Genomic DNA, 10620 nt, shown 5'->3' with positions numbered 1-10620 from the left:
AATCAAACCGCAGCAATTGCAGACCTCTGCAACTGGGAAGCAGATAACAGAAACTGTCCTGCCAGAGGCACAATAGTCTAACGTGATTAGAAATCAGGCAAACTCGAGCTTCTCTGGAGCTGCACTCCCCCACAGGCTGAATTATAGCTCTCCTACCAGTCCCACGGCGCTGAATGATGTCATGGGATCTGCAGTTCAGCTAGATGAAAGGGATAAGGCAGAAGCCGCTGGCACTAGGCAGCTCCCAGCACACAATCCACAACACAGCTTTGGGAACTGAAAAGGCTACGGGACGGATCCAGCCACTCAGCCCGGGCTCCAAGCTCTTGAGAACCACTGGCTTTGCCTTCTTGCCAAAAAAAGGGGGGTTGGGGGGAGAGGAGGACAACAACGTGATCCATGTTAAACAAAAGAATTTGCGGACTAAGAGGCGGGAGGATGACTTACCTGCTGAAAGTGAACTTTCTTGATATCCCTGCTTATATATAAACTTAGCCCTGCCTTTGATGTTCTGCAACTGATCACCGATCAGATTACCGCATTTCATCTCCCTGCTCCCCTGCCTTTGATCTGCATGGTTAATTTTATTTTCCTGGATTTGAAGTTTCGTCTAGGCTTGTGCTGACACACAGTTTTGGGAAGGTGGAAGCATTTGGCACAGCAGCGCTGCCAACGAGAAACTCAGTTGCCTGGAGGGTGAGTACTGGAAAGAGTTCAGCACTTTGCAGGTACATTTTACATGTTGTTGTGAGCTTTCACTTCGCTTCTCCTATGTGTTCTAAGAAAAAGATGGCTTTACTCAAAAACAAGCGTTTTTATATTTGACTGCTACATTATACTCGATATCTGTATCAGAGTAATTATGATTCTGGATGCCATGTTAGTAGTTTGTACAAAAGGGATTGCAATCTGTCATGCAAATTTTACTTGGGAATGAGTTGTTCAAACAGGACAAGCAAAGACGAGTGCTAACTTTAGCACACAGCCCATGCTCCAGAGCCTGAGGTCTGTAAACTGTAATTGCTCTCGGTATTTACAGATTACTTTATTTAGGAAACAGTCAGTAGGACTTTACTTGTGCCGATGTTTTCTTACAGAAAAGAGCACAGTGCATGTCTGGCAATACTATTTCTGTAGTTTATTTATTCTCTCACCTCCAGGATGTAAATCTATCAAATACATTTCTCTATGCACTTTGTATCCTTAAGGCATTCAAGTATGATTGAAGCTTTTTATGTGTATAACTGAAGAATTTGAAAACAGTGAGGGTGAAGTGGGGCTAGGTTTGGTTTTAAAATCCTCTAGCGCTATTCTGTAACCTCTGAAAACAGTACAAGCCTTATTTACACAAACAGTTACAAGGTCAATATTCCCAAATTAATATTTACTTTAAATGTATAGTGACAGCTGTTATAAGTTATAATTGGCCAACTGTGTATGAAAAGTATCTGAGTAAGCAACAGTTATTATGTGACAGAGTTTTTACTCATGTGTGACATAGAGTTTTCACTTTAGTTTATACTCACCATGGCAAAACCAAATATATTGGTGTGTTAAATTTGAAAGTTAGCTGTTGTGGGTTTTTTTTATTTTTGTGTCAATTAAGCAATCACGCTCCCACATACTCACACATGCAGAGTAAAATCTTTACACTGCAATTTAAAAAATGTTAATACAGTGAAGAACTAAGAGTTCCATGTTCAGGTCAGTTTATTTTAATGTTCTAGTACTAAATTTATTTGGGTAAAAAATTTAATTATCAGCACAACCAACAGTCTATTTTATGCTCTGTGAACCACAAAGAAATTACAAATGAAAAGACCAGTCATCCTTTAGTTTGAAATTCTGATGAAACAGGAAAGGCCTAATGAGGCTCATTTCATATGTAATTAATTTTTTAGAGCCAATTAATTAAATTACCTTCAAAACTTTCCTCCTGATATTAGAAGGAAGGTAATTAGTACTGTTTGCTTAATTTTAAAACTTTGATAGCTTTTAAGTGGAGATTATTTTAAACCATACTACACTGACTATATTTTTTTCAATGTGTCAGTAAGAATTGAATCAAAAGATTAAACTGTTTTTTATAGTAATGCCAAGAGAGGCATTTAAGTTTTTGTTTTATTGAGAGTATAATAAAGTATGTTCACAATATACTGGATTATCCATTTAGGTTGACTTTTTTTTTTTTTCATTTGTTTGCCTAAAAAGTTCCCTTTAAATCACAAAAGCAGTATTAATGTTCATATTCAGGTAAAATTAAGCTTTTAAAGTAGTAACTGGAGACGATGCCTAAATAAATAGTGTGCTTAGGAAATCGATCAGTTAGTTCAGATTTGGGATTTTTAAACTTTTAAATGACTGCTTTCTGTTACTAGGCTCAGGTCAACAAATGGAGGCTCTACTCATCACAAAAGGGAGAATTGGCAATTATCTGATTAATTTAGACTTTGTAGAAAACTCGCTTGGGCAAGTCAGGTCCTTGAAAATCTACTTCAGTATCTGAATTAATTCAGTTAATTGTTTACCTCTGTGTCTTTGTAAGAAAATGAAACAGATTCTATTTGATTTTAAAAGAAAGATAGCTAATGCTGAATGTACAGGTACAGTCTCAAAAGGCATTTCTGAATTGCCACATGACGGTCTTGATTATGGTTTAAGTAGGTATACTCCATAGCACTTCCTCTGAACAAAAAAACCCCTTGATGTTACATCCTTCAAAGCACTTTCCTAGTTATTGCTTCAATGGCGGCTTTGTTACAGCAGACAGTCCATACGCTTCAAAGACTTTTATTTCTAGCCATGATTCTGTCACTGATTAGCTATGTGACCTTAAGAAAGTCACTTCACTACTCATTTTTCTCATATATGAAATGAAGGAATTGCTCAGATCATCCTCATGAAATAAGAAGGAAGGAAATTTTATAGCCATTTTACAGATGAGGAAACTGAGACTAGAGAAAAGTAACTTGACTATCTTCACTAAGGTCACATAGCTAGTTTTGTAAGTCCAGTGTGCTTTCTAGTTCACCATGCGTATAGTCTGTTTTCCAATCACTGATAAAACAAATGCATTGGTACCCGATCAGAAGACAGTGTTAGTTTGAATCATACCGACGGACATTTCCTATTGCAAAACATTTTTTTCTCATTTCCATGGTAGATATGTCTGTCAACTGGATTAGTGTGGTATTTCCCAAATGTTCTTTTTGCTTCCATATTTCTAAGCAGTCTCTAAACTCAATTACTACCACACATAATTTACCATGAAATTTAAAATAATTTTACCTCAACATTTAATATTTCAATGCAATGTGGAATTATATATATTTGTGTGCCTGTGTGTGTGTGTATATACAAGTTTGGAATTATGTAAGTACATCTTTGTGTGTTTCCAAGGAATTAAAGATGTCAATGGAGTCCATGAAAAATTTAATTGTTAAGTAGAGGATGTTACTCCTCAAGGGAGATTCCCAATGGGATTTTCTGAGATTTTCAGTCTGCAAATTCAATATGGGTTTGTGTATGATATGTGTTCCATACTACATTTGTATTCCATATGTAGATTTATATATGGATTCATGATTATGTTAAGAATCCTTGAATATGTTTTCATTAACTCTTTCTGGGTTTTTTCCTTGAAAAAAATGAATATATTTCTTGTGAATAAACTTCTGTATTGACTGTAAATTGTGCACAGGTACACTGCTCTCAAGGCCGAATAGCTGTCCGTTTGTCATGTCTTATTATTCTCATACAGGTTTCATATAAAGCTTTATAAATGATTAGTTAGTAATGTTCATTAATATTTGATTGGCCAATTATTAATTAATTCAGTAATATTTATTGAGTATTTGTCTACCAGACACTCTAACAGCATTTTAAAAAATACTATCACATTTAAATGTACAATTACATTTGTCATGCCCATTATACAGATGAGGCAAGTGAGTCTCAGGGGGGTCAAATAACATGTGCAAGATCACAGGGCTAATTAAATGGCAGTACTAGAGTATATCTGGGGTTTTGTTTGTTTGTTTTTGGACTAGGCAGTTAATTCTTTCTGTTATAAGCATTATATAGAGCTGAAATTTTAGTTAAAAATGTCTTTGTTTTCTTTTTTTTGATACATTTGTGAAAGCTATTAGAAATTTTTGAAAGAGTTTTCCATCAGTTGGCTTAGAACTTTAGCTATAAAGGACCTCCAGATACGATCCATTCCTTCTCTGCTTCAAGACTGAACTAAACTCAAGAAACCACATTTTGTTTGGCCAGGAATAATGAGTAATTTAGTGCACTGTTAAAGAGTGATTCTTTTCAAATTTTCAGCCAAATTGAGGAGAAGGGGCAATGGAAGGATCACAGAAGGAGGCTCCCTGGTAGCAGTGCTTAATTTTTCCTCTACTGTCACAAGTCATTCAGCTTTGGCTCCAAGTCTAACTACTTGTTGAAATCACCACTCAGAGTTTACCAACATCATTCACTGTGACTCAACTTTGCTCTTTAGTGGGAAGGGTAAGGTGGGGGTGTGAAGCAACTTTATCAAACCATTCCTTCCAACATAAACCATCCTCTCTCTGAGATGAGTTCTGATAAGTACAACTTTCTCTATCCTGTTAAATGTCTCCAGTACGTTGGCAACCCTGTGGCCTAGCATCATGGGCCATTGCCCAGCAAGCCTGTTCCTTGACTCAACCATATGCAGAAAAGTGTTACATATTTATCTGGAAGGAGAGGAGGAAAGTTAAAGACTTATTTCTTCTCTCATTAAACTCATGAAAACAGTCTAGCCAACAGGGGTGTCATAAACTCATAAGGATCAGTGCAAGTGCTACAGCTTATAACAACTTTGCTCTGTAGATGTAATGAGTTTGACATTATATAAACTACATAAATAGTTCCTTGGCCTTTTCGTGTATATTGGCTTATGCATTGGTGGTATGGTGAAGATTATGTTAGGAGCCTAGATTTTAATTCTAGCTTTATTATTAATTTGGTGTATGACCTTGAGCAAGTCACTCAATGTCTGGTCCCAATCCTACACTGATAGTCTGTAGTGGACAGCAATGGGAGTTGAGAATTACTTAAATTGCTGGAGCTTGCTAATTTTTTTCCTTAACTATATTTGTCAAACTTTATTATTCTTTGGGATTCCTACTCCCATTCATCAATTCATTCAACAAATTTTTGTGTACCTACTAGGTATAGACAATGTGAACTAACAAACAAAAATCAGGATTTTCATGTAGCTTGCATTCTACTCCATTTTCCCAAAGAATAATGATTTATCCTAGGAATTACTATGAAGACAAGTAGTTTTCCATTAACTTTTCTGCCAGTGAGCTAGCTTATCACTGAAAATATTTTTCAAGAACTTTGCTACTTCAGGCCCTGGTAGTTGGCTCAGCTGTAGAGTGTCTGACCAGCATGTGGAAGTCCTGGGTTTGATTCCTGGCCAGGGCACACAGGAGAAGTGCCCAACTGCTTTTCCACCCCTCCCCCTCTACTTTCTCTCTGTCTCTCTCTTCCCCTCAGGCAGCCAAGGCTCCACTGGAGCAAAGTTGGCCCCGGGTGCTGAGGGCGGCTCCATGGCCTCAGCCCCAGGCTCTGGCTTCAATGGAGCAATGTCCCAGATGTGCAGAGCATCACCCCTTTGTGAGAATGCCAGGTGGATCCCAGTCGGGTGCATGTGGGAGTCTGTCTGACTGCCTCCCCGCTTCTAACTTCCAGGGAAAAAAATAAATGAATTAAAAAAGAAAAAGAAAAGACGTTTGCTACTTCATTAGTTCAACTTAAAAAAAAAAAATTCTAAACAAATACACGTTTGTATCCACTTAGATATTGTTAAAACTAGCTTCAGAAAAAACGAACCTTAACCAAAACCACTTTACAGTAAACATTTCAACCTATTAATAATAGTGTTTTAAAGAGAGAAAAATGCTTGCAGCTCTAATTATAAGCTTGGTTTCATTCTAAATGAACCTAGGGATCTGACAGTTCTTTTTGTACCACCTCTGGTTCTTAATTGTGGACCTGGTTTTTCCTTCAGATGCCGTTTCCAGATCATATAGAATGTACTTTCTAAGTGAGGTAAAGTGGGGAGTGTTTATTAACTTAACATGCCTCTTCCTGGAGAATAAGATTTAATAGAGCACAGAGGTTCGATGCTCTCTGTCCCCACTGTCAATATCATTTCAATGCGAGGCATCATCTGCCCTATAAAAGGTAGGCCGCTGGCTAATATTTGCTGCTGCTGAGTGTGCACTTACTATGTTCCAGGCACTGAGCTGAATGATCTCAATACCTTATCTTATTTTTAATAACCACCAATGAAACAACTCATTTTACAGTTGAAGAAATGGAGGTTAAATAACTTTTCCAAAGGCATGCAACCAGTGAATGGCAAATTGTCATCTAAGACTAGATTATCTGATGACAAAGCCTGTGTTTGAAAGCCTGTGTTTGATCACAATAGGGTTTCTCTCCACAGTGAGCTAACAGGCTTACTGGGAAGATCCATCACATCCACAGGAAATGATGCAAGAACTAATCAACTACATCATGTATCACTGCCTCTAAGTACAAAAGGTGGCTAGAGAAAAAAAGAACATTTGGCTAAAGTCAAAGAGACAGTTCTTGAGCTGGCAGAATAAATTCCACTCAGAAAACATTTATTGAACATTTCTGTGAATGATACTATCAGAGACACAAGTTCGGACAAAACATGACCCTTCTCTTAAAGCAGAATCCATTTAATTCATGAGGAAGAACTCTCAGTCACAGACAGTTATGACACATGAATGTGGCAAGTGCTTTCATTCTAATAAGAAGGTCACAACCTTGGAAATACCCACGAAAGTTGTGGTTTTTAAGGTAGTCCTGAAATAATAGACAAGTATGGTATCAAAGAGGTAAGGGAAATAGGTGAGCGTAAACAAGAAATTTAGCAAAGGGAAGAGCAAGTTCAGGGCACTTTGAGGCATGGTATGCAGACCAGTTTGGCCAGAATATAAAGTGTACAATCCAGAGGGGAGAAAGATAAGGCTGAAAATGTGGTTGGAGTCCAAACCTGGAAATTTCTGACTGCTATCTCAAGGATTATAGAAGCCATTCTTTACAATGAGGAATGTTAATCATTTAATTGGACAGTGACAGTAATGACAGGCAGGAGGAAACAGGTCCACTGAACTAAGCCACAGGGAGAAAGGTTTGATGATATTCCAACCCTGTAGGGGCAATATTCAAGTGAAGGGCGGGGAGGGCATTTACTGTGGTGGAGGTGGCGGGATCAAGAGAAAAATAAGAGGTGAATGCATGAGTCTTTACAAAGGAAGGTGTGATAACTCAGCTTAACAAATTTCTGAGAATCCTATGCGCTAGCTAGGCTCTGGGATATTATGAAAATAAGATGCACCCTCAGGACATTGAAGTGTAGTTGGGGAAAGGAAAACAGACAAACAGATAATTTCAATATAATGACAACACATTAGGGCAGTACATATTCTGTAGTAGTACTAGGTAACAGCTCCTACGCCAAGGAAACATATACTTGCTTTGCGGTTCAAATAAGCTAGTGTACATCACTTGTAAATTGTTTGCAAGCAAGTCATTATTGTGACTTACATCTTGATCATCCTATATGTAAAGTAGACAATCTTGATTTTGACACTTGGGATGATAATATTTTAATGTATTTTTCACAAGAAACTACTACAACACTACAATGTTCTCAGTATGGATCAGGAGATGTGCTTATCAGTAGTTAATTCTATTAATTTATTCATTGACCCAACAAATATTTGTTGAGAGGCCTATATGCCTATATGGGCGTTGGGGTATATAAAACATAGGATTTGAATCCATCCAAAGGACGTGTGGGGAAAATGAAACGAACACATAAGATACGGTGGATGTTTCTTCGTCCCAAAGTCACCTGGTGTCTTGGGTTTGAATGTGTTGGTATACATATTTAGTCACTCACTGGACAGATAAAACAATAATTGCTTACAGAGCATTCTACTGCCTCAAAAGTACTTTTGTTATATACATAATTCTTTCACACTTTCCAACAAATCTGCAAAGTGGGCACCCTTTAGTTCTGCTTCATAAATCAACAAACAAGTTCAGGAGTGTCAACACCTTATGCAAAGTACTAGTGAAGGCACGGAAACTAGGCTATTAGTTTTTGAGGGACCTTGGGAGCTGGTCTTAGCTTGGAGGAGGCAGAGTTGACTAGCACCCTCCAACCCCCCCCCCCCCCCCAAAGGGCGTTGGGTGAATGTCTGCTGGAAAAATCCATCAATGAATGAATGAGTCGGCTGTTGGTGAGCAAGGTCATCGTGATCTTGATAGACCAGAGCAAATGTGCCCCGCTATCTTCCCGGGGCCTTTGCTCATGGGCCGAAGCGGGAGCTGGGTAGAATGTGACCCGCAAGGGAAAGGCAGAAAGGTGCTGGGGATACACGTGCAGGGTAGAACCGAAGGATCCCTCCCTTCGCCAAGACAGTTACTCTAATACAGTCAAGCTCTCGGTGCTCGTGGTGTTCCTCCGACACTCCCTCAAGCCCCGCGCCCCCGCCATCCCCACCCCAGGTCGCATTCACAGCTCCCACAGCCGCTGCGGGCGGCCAACTGCGCTGGCCAGCGGGCGGGGCTGCCAGCCCGGGTCAAACGGATCAGAGACTGCGAGGGGGCGCGGCCGAGAGCCTAATGGCAGTGCGGAGGGTTCGGGTGGCGCCGTGGGCGGGGCCCTAGGTGGGCGGGTCTCCGGGGGTGGGCGGGGCCCTAGGAGGCGGCGGTCGTTGCCGGGCTACCGAGAGCGCGGAGCGGGTGGTCCCAGGAAGCGACCCGCGTGCGCGCGGAGAGAGGACCCTCGGCTCCGCTCGGAACGGGTACCCTGCCTCTTCCCGAACCCGTGCGCCTCCGCGCCTCCGACTCCCGCCGGGACCTGCGGGGCGCGAGGCGGAGGGCAGAGCCTCTCAGGTGACAGGGGAGGTAAGTGTGCCCCTGACCGGGGGCTGCGCCGCGCTGCTCGGCGGTCCCCAGCCCTCATCCCTGGGGGACTGCGGCGGGGTGGCGGCTCTGAGAGGTAGGTCAGCGGCCTGACTGAGGGAGGCAGGCAGGCAGGGGCTGCTCCCGTGCAGAGTGTGTGTGTGTGTGTGTGTGTGTGTGTGTGTGGTGTGTGTGTGTGTGTGTGTGTGTGTGTGGTGTGTGTGTGTGTGTGTGTGTGTGTGTGTGTGTGAGAGGGGGCGGACTGAGCTGGGCGAGGGCGACCCCCCGGCAAGGAGTGACAGTCTGGGGCTGTCGGGGAAGGCGGCTCCCGAAACGCTGGGGCTTCGGTCGCAGCTGATAGCGGGACGAAAGGGTGTGCACGTATCCCGGTCTCCGTGGGCGTTCGGAATGACCGGACTTGGTGTTTTTCTCCAGGGATCTTGTAAATATTGTAGAAAATCGGCTTGGAAGGCAAACGTGTGTAAGTATATAAATCAGTCTGCCTGCAGTTCCAACCCGCCCTTGAGCCGTTGGTGCTCGGCCCCTGCCCGGGGCACCTCCATCCAGCCTGCGCCCGGAGCGCTGCTTGGGAGGAATCTGTGTGCAGGCCGGGACAACCAGTTATATAGCTGGGGAGGTAGGAAGAGAACATTTACGAGCTTTGTAAGTGGTTCATAAACATAGTTATTGGGTGGAAAAAGCCAGTTTCGCAAATGTAAGCATATTTCATAATATATAGTGACGATGGGGAGAGCAAGTAATAGCAAGTAATATATAGATTAGAGAGAAAGGGTAGCTTTCACAGCCCCTGTCAAGCTTCTCATGCCATTTCAGGGGATAGAAATTTAGCTAATATACTCAGTGATCTGTCTTGGTGGTAAGGAACTTACATTTACCATTATAAGAAATACTGTCACTTTTTTTTTGCATTTTAATAAAAGGGCTCAATTTGCAAACAAAACCATAGCATTGTTCAATATTTCTTCAATTGAAACAATTTAACTCAAAATATTTATGAAGTGGTGGTTTTGACTCCAATGACAGTTTTCTTTTATGTAAACAGTAAAAGAGTTGTTGTTAAATGTCTCATGCAAACAGAAGAATTTGTTTTAATATGTTGTTTTTTCGCCCTGGCCGGTTGGCTCAGCGGTAGAGCGTCGGCCTAGCGTGCGGAGGACCCGGGTTCGATTCCCGGCCGGGGCACATAGGAGAAGCGCCCATTTGCTTCTCCACCCCTCCGCCGCGCTTTCCTCTCTGTCTCTCTCTTCCCCTCCCGCAGCCAAGGCTCCATTGGAGCAAAGATGGCCCGGGCGCTGGGCATGGCTCTGTGGCCTCTGCCTCAGGCGCTGGAGTGGCTCTGGTCGCAATATGGCGACGCCCAGGATGGGCAGAGCATCGCCCCCTGGGGGGCAGAGCACCGCCCCTGGTGGGCGTGCCGGGTGGATCCCGGTCGGGCGCATGCGGGAGTCTGTCTGACTGTCTCTCCCTGTTTCCGCTTCAGAAAAATGAAAAAAAAAAAAAAAGAGAAAAAAAAAAAAAAAAAAAAATATGTTGTTTTTTCATGATCAAATACTTTATGCCAGAGAGGAAATTATGGTGCATTAGTTCAGAATTTACTCAGTATGTTTC

General features: G+C 41.8%; 1 protein-coding gene across 2 annotated transcripts in view; it reads left to right on the top strand.

Annotated features, from left to right (window-relative positions):
• The first annotated feature begins 346 nt into the window (after positions 1–346).
• The window catches only part of TNFRSF19 (TNF receptor superfamily member 19), a 112420-nt gene continuing 102146 nt past the window's right edge, over positions 347–10620 (top strand). Inside the window, exon 1 of one of the 2 annotated variants that reach the window (XM_066380997.1) lies at positions 347–696. The gene's annotated coding sequence lies outside the window, so the exon portion shown is untranslated. Of the gene's footprint in view, positions 697–8820; positions 8995–10620 lie in introns of those variants that run through there. The other variant, XM_066380999.1, reaches the window with a different exon arrangement.

Source organism: Saccopteryx leptura, chromosome 4 (genome assembly GCF_036850995.1).
Source record: "Saccopteryx leptura isolate mSacLep1 chromosome 4, mSacLep1_pri_phased_curated, whole genome shotgun sequence".
NCBI lineage: Eukaryota > Metazoa > Chordata > Mammalia > Chiroptera > Emballonuridae > Saccopteryx > Saccopteryx leptura.
This window is presented reverse-complemented; position numbering and strand designations above follow the sequence as displayed.